The sequence below is a fragment of the Zalophus californianus genome, chromosome 1 (assembly GCF_009762305.2).
Source record: "Zalophus californianus isolate mZalCal1 chromosome 1, mZalCal1.pri.v2, whole genome shotgun sequence".
Lineage (NCBI taxonomy): Eukaryota > Metazoa > Chordata > Mammalia > Carnivora > Otariidae > Zalophus > Zalophus californianus.
In genome coordinates, this window is record NC_045595.1 from 25,834,693 (window position 1) to 25,849,311 (window position 14,619).

At 37.1% G+C, this 14,619-nt stretch overlaps 1 protein-coding gene and 1 pseudogene across 25 annotated transcripts in view; one reads left to right on the forward strand and one right to left on the reverse strand.

Moving 5' to 3' along the window:
* The window catches only part of LOC113916949 (sarcolemma associated protein), a 153,080-nt gene that overhangs the window by 35,917 nt on the left and 102,544 nt on the right, over positions 1-14,619 (forward strand). The window lies entirely within an intron of this gene.
* Positions 1,737-8,302, reverse strand: LOC113917565 (annotated as a pseudogene).

Below are 14,619 nucleotides of genomic sequence, written 5' to 3' on the forward strand. Positions count from 1 at the left end.
TCATTTGGAAATTTAGCTAATTTTTTATTTAGATATTTTTGAGATGGTGGAGACTATTGATTTGTGAAATTGAATATTTTGAAGTCCCTGTTCCTCTCCCCCAGCTTTACTTAATTGTCTTGTGTCTTATTACAGGCAACTTCTTTGGGGCCCTAAGTTATCTCATCATTGAGATTTTGTAGACCTTTTCAGCAGTAAAAATCTCATTTGATTTTATAGAGTTTTTTTCTAACTTTTTGTTCTAAAGCGAATGTATGTAGCTTAATATATTTGTAATTAAGTTGTATAGGCTGTTAGGTTGTACCTATATTTCTTCAACTGGTGTTTCAATTTTAAACTTATGAAATGGCATAAAGCCCAATGGAATGTTATAGACTAGTCCATTCTAGAAAAAGCTAATGTTATAAAGTCAACTGGAAGTTGTTAGAGCATGACCTATAGTGTGACTGGATTGATGCCTAGATGTTACTTAATTTAATCCCAGAAAAAGAATGTATCGAAGTGCTTTAAGAGACAAATCCAAGTATGTGAAAATCACTTTCAGAGTCAGCAGCCGTGCTAATTCATTTCGCAACTCTGAACACAGACTACAGAAATAGATGACTTTCATAATATTATATCATTTTCTTTCACTGACTATCTGAGATAATTAAGTCTTCGTTGAATAGTGACTCAGCTAGTCCATTGCTTTGGAAATTTTTGTCTGTGAGCAAGTCACTGTATGGTACCTCAGTTTATAATGGCAGTCATAATGAAGATGATTACATTTTTTTCCATACCGGGGATAAGAATGAAAGTTGTATTTTAATACATTTATTCTTAGATCTTTAGAAACTCTCCCCTTCCCTGCAGGGTTGTAGCTGTAGTAGGCAGCCCACTACAGAGGTCATTATTTCTGTGTTGGAGAATAAATTAGTGAGTAACATTGCTAGGAAACAAAAGGCAAGAGTTTGACTTCCACAGTTAAGGGATATAGTTTGTTACTTAAAACAGATATTAGAGGATATTTTCCTCTAATTATAATAACTTTTGTTTATAAAACATACCTAGCTAATTCCCATAGCAGGAGAAAAGTGCTGTGTCTGGATAGACAAAATCGGTTCAACATAGCTTTGTGACTCACTGACGGAAGAGGGGAGAGTTCTTTTTGCCATAGGGATTGGATTTTAGTTTAGGATGAGTTCTTTGTCTAAGTACAGATATGAGAAAATTTCCATCCTATGCGTCAAGTATCTTATTCTGTCTTTCTGAGATTTAACTCAATGCCTCCAAATTCCCTAAGTGTATACTTTTGTAACTTCTGCTACTTGGTTCATGTTAATTACATAGTGTTTATATTTCTCCCTCAATATTTCTCTTCCTGAATGTAAGACTTTGTGAACTTTTCCTTTAAACATTTTGAACTATGATTTTGTGTTTGTTGGTTTGTTTCAGTTAAAAAATCAATTTTTTCATATAGAAGAGACTGGTAACCTGTTTTCTTCTGTGGAGGGGAATTAGGAAAACTGTGGGACATAGGAAAGAAGTTGTACTTTTCACTGCACCACTGGATCTTTGGAACCCATTACATTTTTCCCCCAAAATTTTAAACTTAATTTTATAGCATGGCATAAACATTCATAAAATTTTTGTTTGTTTTATGGGTTTTATTTCTCTTAAAGTTGAGACCACAAAATTTCTTAAAGTTGATCATGAATGTTCCATTGAAGGCATAATGATAAATTTACAGTCTTCCTTTAAATGATCCCCTTAAATTTGATTCACTGATTTGCACCATAAACTTTTTTTTTTTAAGATTTTTATTTATTTATCTGAGAGAGAGAGAACGAGAGGGAGAGGCGAGCCTGATGTGGAACTCAATCCCAGGACCCTGGGATCATGACCGAGCTGAAGGCAGATGCTTAACCAACTGAGCCACCCAGGTGCCTCTGCACCATAAACTTTGAAAGTGGATTGTTGGGGCGTCTGGGTGGCTCAGTCAGTTAGGCATCAGACTCTTGGGTTTTGGCTCAGGTCATGATCTCAGGGTTGTGGGATTTAGCTCCGAGTCGGGCTCCACACTCAGTGTGGAGTTTGCTTGAGAGTCTCTCTCGCTCTCTCTCCCCTTCTCTGTTTGCCCCTCCCCCCGCTTGTGTGCTCACACCCGTGCTCTCTCTCTTGCTCAAATAAAAATAAATAAATAAATAAATATTTAAAAGGTGGATTGTTGCTATAGATAGATGTCTTAATTCTTCTAAAATTGGTTCATAATCAACTGCTGCAAACTGAACTGTATTTTCAGTTTCTTTACCCACCTCAACATCAGTTTCCTTTAATTCTTCAACACTGACAGTATTGCTGTCTACTATTCTGTCTTTGAGAAGCATAATGAGGTCACTCTTCTTGAATTTCTTCTTGAGTATGATAACTGACTCCAGGATCACTCATACTGTGTCCTTGATAGTGGTGAGTCTGTAGCTCATCAGCATGGCCCCCGTTACAGATCTGTAATAGGCAGCTGCAATCTCTGTTGCTTCCTGGACACATAGAACATACATTCCATCTGCTCTTACCCCAGGAATAAAATTGTCTCTCTTGTAGTAATCAGTGCTGGCTGCTGCTCTCTCAGCAGATGCTCCCATTCCATAGTGGTTATTCTTACAGATGAAAATAAATGATGATTTCCACAAAACTGCCATATTGTAATTTTCAAATATAAAGTCAAGCAGAACTCCTCTTTTCCATTGTGTTTATAGGCCAGACGAATACCAGCAACCAGGGGGACCAGATCTCTGATGATGCCATTGCCCCAGTAGCAGTTCTTGGTGTACATGTGCATTGATCCTTTCTTTTCTTTAGTACAACCTTCTCTTTGTCCTATAAACTCTGTAGATTCTGGGACAGAAGGTCCACAAGTAAAGTTAAAGCAGTGAGCCCAGTAAGGCTGAGATGAGATGGTCCATGATATTTATCCAATCTCAGGTTCCCCACAACCTTCCTGACATTTCACAAGTGACAAAAACCAGGAATAATGTTCTGTTAATGCTCTTGGCGAACAGTCTGTATCATTCTGTATTATTTGACTCCCTTTTCCCTGCCGAGCACTGTTGTGATAGGAGGGGCCCTCTTTTAACCCATGAAGGTCACATTTCTTGATTTCAAATGTAGCATCATTTGCAAAGTTATAGGATATGCCACTAGCAAGCACTCTGCTAGCCGTGACAGGCAGGAAATAGTGAGTATCTTCCTCTTAGAGCATCTTCCTCTTGAGTGCAGGCTGTGGTGGTAGCTGCAATGGTGGTGATGATGTCCTTCTCTACACTGGGCCATAGGCCCACAAACATTTTTTTAAGGGTGTACAATATTCATGAATGGGTTGTAATTTTCTTAACCATTCTTCCACTGGTGAATAACTATGTAACTACATAGTTTCAATTTTTTGAAACTATTATAAATTTTGCTTTGTTGAATATCGTTATACTTAGATCTGTATTCATATTTTTTCTTTAGACTGAATTTTTAGAAGTAAATCAAAAGGCACATTTTAAGGGGTGCTTGGGTGGCTCAGTTGGTTAAGCATCTGCCTTCAGCTTGGGTCATTATCCTGGGGTCCGGGGATTAAGCCCCGTGTTACTTCTCCCTCTGCCTCTCCCCCCTTCTCATGTGCTTTCTCTCTCTCTCTCTCTTTCTCTCAAATAAATAAATAAAATCTTTAAAAAAAAAAAAAGAAAGGCACATATTAAGAGCTTCCTTGGTATGTTTTGCCAAACTGCTTTCCAGACAGGTTGTGCCAATTTATACTCCCATGATCAGCTTGTGAAAATCTTTCTCTTATGTCACTCTTGGAAACACTGAATATTTATTATTTAAGATACTTACTGCTACTTTTATTAGTAACAAATTGAATCCCTTAAATTTTTATATTTCAAGGTTATTTAATATGTGTGTGTATATATTTATTCTTCTTATCCTTCCTTTATTCATTGGCTTTTCAAAAACAGCCTTATTAAAGTATGATTTACACTCCATAAAATTCTGCCATTGTAAATGTAAGTTGAGTCTACCTGAAGTTAAAGATTTTTAGTAAATCTATAGTTTTGCAACCATCACCATAATCCATCTGTAAAACATTTTCATCACCCAAAAATTTCCCTTTGGCCCATTTGCATTCAGTTCTTGATCCCACACCCAGCTTTAGGCAACCACTGATACGCTTTCTATCTCTGTAAAGAATTTGCATACTCTAGAAATATCAAATAAACAAAATCATATGCAATCCTTTGTGAATGGCTTCTTTCACTTAGCATTGTGTTTTTGAGGTTCATCTATGTTGTAGAATATATCAATAGTTCATTTTTTTATTATGTTATGTTAATTTTTAAAAATTTTACTATGTTAGTCACCATACAGTACATCATTAGTTTTTGATATATCTTATTTATTCAGTAGTTGATAGGCATTTGGTTTGTTTCCACCTTTTGATTATTATAAACAATGCTACTAGGAACATTTGTATACATTTCTCTGTGTCTTTCATTTCTGTTGGGTAGATACCTAGGAACCCTTTAAATTTCACATCATTACTTAGCCACAAAAGTGTTTTTTCAAAAGGATAATAGCACTAGATTTGAGAAGAAACACAGTTATATGATATAAAGAATTAAAGTGGAATGATTGGCATGGGTAAGTGAAAAGTTCAAGACATATAGTATGACTGTGTAACAATGGAAACCACTTCAGGATTTTTTGGTAGATGAGCAACTATCAGAACCTAAAGCCAAGTGAAGGCAAATAAAATCAGTGGGCGTCAAAATAAACATTGAAAACTTTGGCTCCATGAAAAATGAGAAAAATGGAAATGGGACATCATTTGCATTCATTATGAGAGAAAAATGAAAATATGTAACACATAAAATACCCTTTTTAACCTAAAAGAAGGCCATTAAGTAAGACTATTGTAGATAAACAGGCCAACGAAACAAGCAGTACATTCATTCAAGATAAATATACATAGCAAATAAACATTCATTCTTGCTAGTGATCACAGAAATAAGTATTGTACAAATAGATTATATTAAGTTAGCAAAATTGATAGTGCTAGAAAGATTATGGTAGTGTTGTTGCTTCATACGTTGATCTAGTTCACGTGCAAAGCAATGTGGAAAGCCTGTCCAGATCTTTGGAATCGTAAGATTTTGAAGTAACTTTCATTTTAGCTTCCTTGAATGTAATTAAAAGTTTTTAATAGTAAATCACTAAGGGAGAGAATAAATCAAAAGGTAAGAAAACAGCCGCAGATTTTCCCCATGTGCTGAAGTTGAGTCCGGTTGTGTTTTCTCTCCACTCTGTGTCTGGGACTCATTCCAATCTGGAGGCACTAACCCAACTCAGCTTTTTGTCTTTCTGGCCCAGAGAGCGCATGTTTGCTCTGCTGGAGTCTGAATCCTGCTTTTACAGCTTTGGCTAAATTCTGGATCCAGTTGTTCTTTAATCCAATGACTCACACCTGGGGAGTTCCCCACCCCACTGCAAGAGAAAATGCTATAAACTTTCCCGTCTGGAGTAAATCTGTCATGTTCTTTCTTAATTTTACTGATTTTGCTTTAGGCACTCATATGAAAATATGCTTCCTGTTGATTTTTTTTTTAAGTTCCTTGTGGAGTTCTTCTGTATGGGTGGGACCAAACACTTGTGTCACTCCCAGTTAGTACTCTATAGCACAGTTATCCAACAATATGTGATTTTTCAGTTTGACAAATTGTCTACCTAAAAGTGATAAAATCAAGAAATGGAAATTGACCCTTGCTGTATTTCTTTTCCCTCTGCATCTTTCAAGTTATCTTTTTTCTTCCAACATCAAAAATTCTTTCCATCTCTGATAAGTTTATTTATTGCATTGATAATATTTTTCCCTAATTACTAACATTATAGGTTTCTACATCATCTATGCTTATAAATACTTTTCCTTGTTATATAAGGCTGTAAGATTTTTATATTATTGGTTGAGCTTATGTGAAGTCATAGGTAATGTGTAACAATCAAGAAGTTAGGAATGATAAAAAGCAAAAAAAATCTTAATCATTTTATTAATGCTTGACAGTGGTTTTGGTTTATTAAGAAATATATTACCAATTTTCTGTATATAAAGCAACCATAAATACTCTTCTACTACAACTGGAATAGTCTCTTCCTGTAGGTAGTGGGAGCTGTGTTTAGTCTCTTTAGGCGTTTTCACTCAAATTGGCTTGACTACTTAGGGATATCAGGAAGAGAGGGCCCTGTAGGTTCTATTAATTTTTGAAAAATTAATGCAACAGAATCAAAAAGTTCAGACTGTTATGTGATTTGACTTCTTGATCTCTGGTTTCTGCCAGCTTATTTAGGTCACTTACAGCGTCTCTTGTTACATTGGGAGAGGTATATTTCCCTAGCCTCTTGGATGTTTCTTTCCCTGATTTTTCTTATTCTTTTCTGACTGTCCTATCTGATATTCCTTCAAGCATTTTCTTCATTAATTTCTCCTTAAATGCTTGTGTTCCTAAAAGTTCAGTCATTGTTTTCCCTGTAATTGTTACTTTTGGATCATCTCATACATCACAATAATTTTAATAACCACGCAAATGCTGATGCCTTTCAGATATCTTGAGCTGGAAGGTCCGAGTTTTCTATCTTCTGCCTGCTTACATTTACTCACTTGGATATCCTATGGAGACTCCAAAAGCAATAGACCCTAAACTGAAATGAATCATTCACTCACCCTCCCCCACATATTTCCAAATATAGATAATGGCATTATCATCTGCCCAGTAACCCACACTAGACACTGCTGCCTTCAACACTGAGCCCATAGGATCTATCACTAAACCCCTTTTACTACTAACGCTGCCCTAGTTTAGAACATTATTATTTCTTTATTTTAGTAGCCTCATAACTGGGCTCCCTGCCTTCAGTCTAGTACCCCTCAAGCCATCCCCACCCCGTGTGCAATGTCAGTTTGATCTCAGTACTTTCCTTCCTAATCCCTATAGTGGCAAGTCCTTTATTGTCATACAATAAAAGTTGGTCTGCTATATATGTCTTAAAAGGCTTGGTGACTGCTTACCTCTCCAGCCTCAGTCCTGTACTTCACATGCCAGGCCCCCTCCTCAGCCTCCCCCCACCCCGTGTTGTTTCTTACCTCTCTTTGCTCACTGTGTTTCAATCCCTTCTCTACTCATCTTGACTCATTCTTACTCCGCCTTCATGACTCAGGATGGACAGCTCCTTTAGGAAGTCACTTCTGAATCCTCAGGGTGCCCTTTCAAGTGTCCTTCCTCTCTGCTGGATTATTATTTGTTAGTATATGAAACTGATTTTTCTCTTATTTAAAGAAAAAATTATCTTGACTTCACTTTCCCTTCAAGCTATTGTTCATTTTTTTGATAATTTTTTTTTATTGAGGTATAGTTGATGCACAACGTTATATTAGTTTCAGGTATGCAGCATGATGAGTCAGTATTTGTATATATTGGGAAGTAATCACCACAGTAAGTCTACTTAACATTGATCATCATACGTAGTTAGAGAATTTTTGTCTTGTGATGAGAACTCTTAGGATCTCTTCTAGCAACATTCACATAGACAATACAATAGTCACTATGCTGTACATTACATCCCTGTGACATATTTATTTTATAACGAGAATTTTGTATGTTTTGACACCCTTCATCCATTTCTCCTGACCCCCAACCCCTGCCTCTAGCAACCACCAGTCTGTTCTCTCTATGAGCTTGTTTTTTTGTTTTGTTTTGTTTTTAGATCCCACATGTAAGTGAGATCATATAGTATCTGTCTTTCTCTGATTTATTTCATTTAGCATAAGTGAAATAAGGTCAGTCTATGTTATCACCAATGGCAAGATTTCATTCTTTTAATGGCTGGATAATATTCCATGGTGTGTGTGTATATGTGTGTGTGTGTGTGTGTGTGTGTGTGTGTGTGTGTGTCACATTTTCTTTATTCATCCATCAGTGGACACTTAGGTTGTCTCCATATGTTGGCTGTTGTAAATAATGCTGCAATGAACATGGGGGCACATATATATTTTTGAGTTAGTGTTTTCATTTTCCTCAGGTAAATACCCAGAAGTGGAATTCCTGGATCATATAGTAGTTATATTTTAAGTTTTTTTGAGGAACCTTCATCCCATTTTCCGTAGTGGCCGCACCAATTCACATTCCCACCAGTAGTGCACAGGGATCTGTTGTCTCTGCATACTTGCCAACACTTTATTTCTTGTCTTTTTGATAATAGCCATTCCAACAGGTATGAAGTCATACCTCATTGTGGTTTTGATTTATATTTCCCTGATGATTGGTGATGTTGAGCATCTTCTCATGTACCTGTTAGACATCTATATGTCTTCTTTGGAAAAATGTCTATTGAGATCCTCTGCCCGTTTTTTAATCAGATTGTTTTTTTTTTTTTTTTTTGTCTTGTGTTGGATGAGGTCTTTATATATTTTGGATATTTACTCCTTATTAGATAAATGGTTTGCATATATTTTCTCTTATTCAATAGGTTGCCTTTTTTGTTGATGGTTTTCTTGGCTGTGTATGCTCATTTCTTTGTTTCCCTTTAGAGCAAAACCTTTTTTTTTTTTAGAGTTTATTTATTCATTTGAGAGAGAGAGAGAGAGCACAAGCAGAGGGGAGGGCAGAGGGAGAGGGAGAAGCAGACTCTCCACTGATGAGGGAGTCTGACGTGCGGCTCCATCCCAGGACCTGGAGATCATGACCTGAGCCAAAGGCAGATGCTTAACCATCTGAGCTACCTAGGCATCCCTAGAGCAAAACTTCTTAAAAGATTTGTCTATATGTGTGGTTTCTCATTCCTCTCATTTATTTTCTCTTGACTCATTCTGGTCAGGCTTTCTTTCCTTTTTTTTTTAAGAGAGGGAAAGAGAGACAGAGAGAGGTGGGGGGAGGGGCAGAGGGAGAGGGAGGGAGAGAGAATCTTAAGCAGGCTCCACGCCCAGCATGGACCCCAGTATGAGGCTCGATCTGACAACCCTAAGATCATGACCTGAGCTGAACTCAAGAGTCAGATGCTTAACCTACTGAGCCACCCAGGTGCCCCTTTCTGGTCAAGCTTTCATTCACTGCTACTTCCATATAGTTCTTGTCAAGGTCATTAGTGGCTTCCAGGTTGCTTTTCCAGAGGTCAGTCTTTGTGTTTTTTTATCTTACTTGATTTTCCAGTATTATTTGACATAGTTGATTTCTCCCACATTCTTGGAAAACATCATTCCCATAGCTTTGGGGACACACCACTTTCCCTTGGTTCTTCTCATATTTCACTGGCCAACTTTTAAAATTTCTTTTGCTTGGTCTTTTTCTCCCTGACCTATAAATTTTAGACTGCTCCAAGCTCTGTCCTTGGTCTTCTTGTCTGTCTTCTTGCTGTCTTGATGATTTCATCCTGTCTCTTGACTTTAAATTCTTTGTATTTGCTAATGACAATCAAATTTTTATCTCAAGCCCAGACTTCTTTCCCGAGCTGTAAGCTCATATCCAACTGTTTTTTGACATTTCCACCTGCTGTCTAACAGATACCTCAAATTTAATATGTCCAAAGCCAAAGTCCTAACCCCTCCTTCAACCTCAATAAAAAAAACAAAACAATGGGGCGCCTGGGTGGCTCAGTCATTAAGCGTCTGCCTTCGGCTCAGGTCATGATGCTGGGGTGCTGGGATAGAGCCCCGCATCGGGCTCCCTGCTCTGTGGGAAGCCTGCTTCTCCCTCTCCCACTGCCCTTGCTTGTCTACCCTCTGTCCCTGTGTCTCTGTCTGTCAAATAAATAAATAAAATCTTTAAAAACAACAGCAACAAAAAGCAGAAACAAGAAACAAAAAACAAAACCTCTCACCTTTAGCCCTTCCAGCTCACATAGAGGCAACTGCATCCTTCTCAGTTGGCTTGGGTTAAAAACTTTGGTATTGCTCTTGACTCCTCTCTTTCATATTGTACACCCGATCTGTCAGGAAATCTTATGCTGTACAAATTGCATTTCCTGTATATGCTGTGTTGTGTAAAAGGTTAATGTTATGCTTTTTCAGCTTTACAACACTTTTATTTTAAGGGCAGGAATCCTGAAGACCATAGTTTTACCAAGTCTCTTAGTTTGAATTACCCCAGGTAAAGAATTCTGGTGGGTTGCTGAAGCTATCCCATTCAGAATTGAATCCTATAATATGAAAGAACAAAAAGGAAGTGAGCTGCAAAAACTCTTAAATACAGTTCAAAAGTCAGTGATTTTACCTCCGAAGTCTGTTCTTCACGTGTGCAAGATGATGACTAGTTTACTAACCCTTTTGAATTTATTGAACTTCTTTCCTCTTTGATCTCCCTTGATTGTTTAATTCTTTTCTTTCTAGCAGATTCTGTTTTTGTATGTTTTTCTCTCATGTAGTTAAGTGTGTATCCCTGTTTCTTTTTCTTCTTTTCATCTTCCTTTCACTCTCTTCCCCTAAATGACTATAATGTGGAATTGAAAATTTGCTAGACTTATGTAATAAAATTTTACATCTTTCTTAATTTTAAAAGTTTAACTGTTTAGGGTTCTTTTTGTTGAGATAAGCACTATGAACATTTTATATACATTCTTTCAGATTTTTGTTTTCTAATGGTGTATTACCATTAGAATCTATTCATTCTTTTTGTAAAAGTATATATCATTTTTGTAAAAAGGGATCACTGTACATCATGATATATTTTAATTTCAGTACCAATAACTCTACCTCATTTTTTGATGATTGTGATATTGTGATTGTGATGTCTGATATTTCATCAGATCAGCATAATGTAGTTTGGTTAGGTGTTAGCTATTTCCAGTTTTTAACTTCTATTAAACCTTGCTTAGTGAACATGCTTATGCATTTGCCATTGTACGTGTGTGTGTGACTATTTCAATGTTTCTATAGGTTATATTTCTGGATGTGGAATTACTCAAAGAGTATAAGCATTAAAAATCTTCATAGGTATTGCTGAATCATTTTCCAAAAATGTTGTAGCAGTTTATATTCTCATGTCCAGTATGTGAGACTGCTGTTTTTCCACATTCTTGCCAGAGCCAAGTATAACACTAGTTTTAATTTTTGCCAGACTGATATTGACCACTCTGTTAATTGCCCATCTTCCTGAGCTTTTAGGTCTTTTGAGAGTTTTGGAGTTAAACATGCTTATTTACCTCTTCCCATACATGTCTCTCTCTCTTTTTATTTTATTTTTTAAAGAGATTTTTATTTATTTGAGAGAGAAAATGCGAGGTGGGGGTGGGTGGTGGTTACAGGGAGAGGGAGAGAGAGAATCCCAAGCCGACTCCCGACTGAGCATAGAGCAGGATGTGGGCTCAATCACGCGACCCTGAGATCAAGAGTCAGACGCTCAACTGACTGAGCCACCCAGGCAACCCCTCCCCCTTTTTAAACAGAAAATTCAAATAGTATAGGAGGGTGTAATGGAGAGACCTCTCCGCCCCGGTAGTTTAAAGGGTGTCCAAGTGGCATTTTGAGTTTTGAACTGAGTGAGTTACAGCCTTCTATTTGCATTATTCTATGACTTGACTGTGTTTCCAGCCTGTCACTCAGGGCCAAGAGTATAGTAGGGCTCTTGTTTAGAAATAGAATTATGACATTTGCTAAATATCTTGTGGCTTAACTTATTCATAAGTTGGTTCACAATGTTAATTGAATTGTATGTAGATTGCTAATCTGTGTAATATTTTCTAAGTTTATTTACATATACCTGAGAGTAGTATTTTACTTTTGATTTAATTTTGAATAGGGAATTCCCTGATCCATATTGTGATATGTGTTTTACATTTTTCATAAAATGTTTTTAGTTTACGCTGTGAGACAAAGATTTAGCTGCTTTCCTTCTGTGCACAGGTTGTGGTTATTTATGGTAATAGTCACATGTAATGGGGGCAATGGCATTCTATTTTTAACACCTGTATGTGTTAGAGTTCAGCTGTTACTGATCTATTTATATCTCTATCAGCTGTTTACTATTTAATTGACAAAGAACTTTATTTTTAAGAACTTTAACTAATAAAGTCTTGCATCAGTTCCTTTGACTAAAGAAAGTAAAAAATGACTACATATTTATGTATCTCCTGTGGATTTAATAGTAATAGTTGCCATTTATTTTTTTATAGCTTAAACATGATTTAATGTGGTATATTAATCTATAATTATCAGAACTGATCTGGCTGGTTGACAATGTTTTGTATGTATATTTTTTCCCTCCCATTTGTTTAGTGTGTACAAATACTGTGCTTAGTGCTTTACATGCTTAGCATAACACTTAGCAAACACTCTGAGGTAGGTACTGATATTATCCTCAATTTATAAATAGAGACTTTTTATAAGCACCTTTTTATAACTAAAGGATGGCTCAGAAAGGTTAAGTAACACTAAGTAATACTGAAGGTCACACAGTAAGTTAGAAAATGCTAGAGGTGGAATTCAAATCTTTAATGTATGCTCTGTTTTATATAGCATGTTGTTATTTGGATGTAATACAGTTTGGCCTATCCTATGTAAATCAAAACCTTTTAGCTTCCATTGTAGAGTATGAATTATTTAACGTATTTGTTCTACATTTAAAAAAATCATTTGTGACTTGTGCCTGTGGGAACTTTCTGACAGGCAATGAATGTTATAGATAAGAAAGGATGGGATAATAGTGCTATTCCAAGTGTGATTTGGACATGAAGGTTTGGGAGTTAGCTGGTTAACTTAGAATAAAGCCTTGAGTCTCTAATTTAGGTGTTTATTTAGTGAGAAATGTTATCTGAGAGAAATCTTATTTGTTAAAGTGTTTAAACTGGGCTTCAGAAAGAAAAGGAGGCTTTAACAAGTGAAGAGTGTGGGTGGGTGGAAGCAAGGGCTCTTCAGGTCCAAGCACAGCATAAGCAAACACACGGAGGCTTAGGGCTTGTGTGGGGAATTGCTAGTAGTTAAGCAAGGCTGGAATGGATAATACTTTTTTTTTTTTTTAAGTAGGCTCCACATCCCATGTGGGGCTTGAACTCACTACTCTTAGATCAAATGTCACATGCTCTACCAACTGAGCCAGCCAGGAGCCCCTGGAATGGATGATACTTTTAGGGAGAGTGGAAGATCAGGTTGGATAGAGTGATTGATGTCATTTTGAAAGTTATCACAGCTCTTGGATTTGATTTTGAAGACAGTAGAGGGTCAACAGCCCTTTTATAAAGGGAAACAAAGTGGTCAAGTTTGCATTTTAAGAAATAACTCTAGCATCAGTGTGAAGGATGGAGAGTGTGGAATCACAGTCCTCATCTTATGGGCTCAGGTTATGGGCCTGGGTTAGAGGGACGGTAATGAGAAGGAAAAGGCAGGGTGGAATTGAGAGATTGTTCTGAATCACAATTCGTAGGAATTGGTGACATATTAGATGTCTTACGGGGTTATTGGTATTATTTATTGTTACTAATAGTATTTGTTATTTCTACTGTTTTGTACTTGCTCTAAGTGGCTTCTGATAGTCACATTTACTATATTATTAGTAGGCTGATGGCTGAATTCTTGTCCAGAGGTGCTCAGGAAATGGTGGGTAAATGATGGAATGAATCTGGGGTGTAAATATTACATTCATGAAATATTTATTTAAAATACAGTTTGGTGTTGGGGCACATGGGTGGTGCAGTCAGTTGAGCCTCTGACTCTTGGTTTCTGTTCAGGTCCTGATGTCAGGGTCATGAGATCGATGCCTACATCAAGCCCTGTCAGGCACCATGCTCAGCGCAGGGTCAGCTTGAGATTCTCTCCCTCTCCCTCTCCTGCTTGTGCTCTCTCTCTCTCTCTCTCTCAAAATAAATAAATCTTTAAAAAATACTGTTTGGTATTTATTCAGCAGGCATTTTGTTTTATGTCTAGGGATATCACTGAGAAAAAGGGATACCACTGATCCTGATCTTCACAGAATTTGCCATAGTGATGAGGAGTCTAATAGAACTTATTTGCTGTTCTTACTTTCTGTGTAATCCTTGGGCATATGATTTAACTCCTGATCCTGTCTGATCATGTGGAATACTGCTTATGTCATAGTGTTCTGAAGTTTTGATGAGGTAATGTGTGTAAAGTGCCTAGCATAGTCCCTGGCATAAGCAAATGCTTGTTCTCTTTAATCTCCCATGGACACAGAAGCTAGGAAACATAGTTTATTAGGATTGTTTGTTAAGTGAGTGACAATAGGTAGCAAATGCATTTTTGAAGGAAATTTTATTTTTATTTTTCTTAAAGATTTTATTTATTTATTCATGAGAGACAGAGAGAGAGAGAGGCAGAGGCAGAGGGAGAAGCAGGCTCCCCACCGAGCAGGGAGCCCAATGCGGGACTCGATCCCAGGATCCCGGGATCATGACCCGAGCTGAAGGCAGATGCTTGACCGACTGAGCCACCCAGGCGTCCCTTGAAGGAAATTTTAGAAGTTTACCTGTCATGATGATTTCATATCCTAAAACCTAATTGCTGTTTTATTTTCTCCACTGTAAGTATAGATAGGTCACTTGGCTTGTGTGTCAGCCTTGATTTGCTGATCTATAAAATGATCAGAAGCATTCTTACTTCACAGG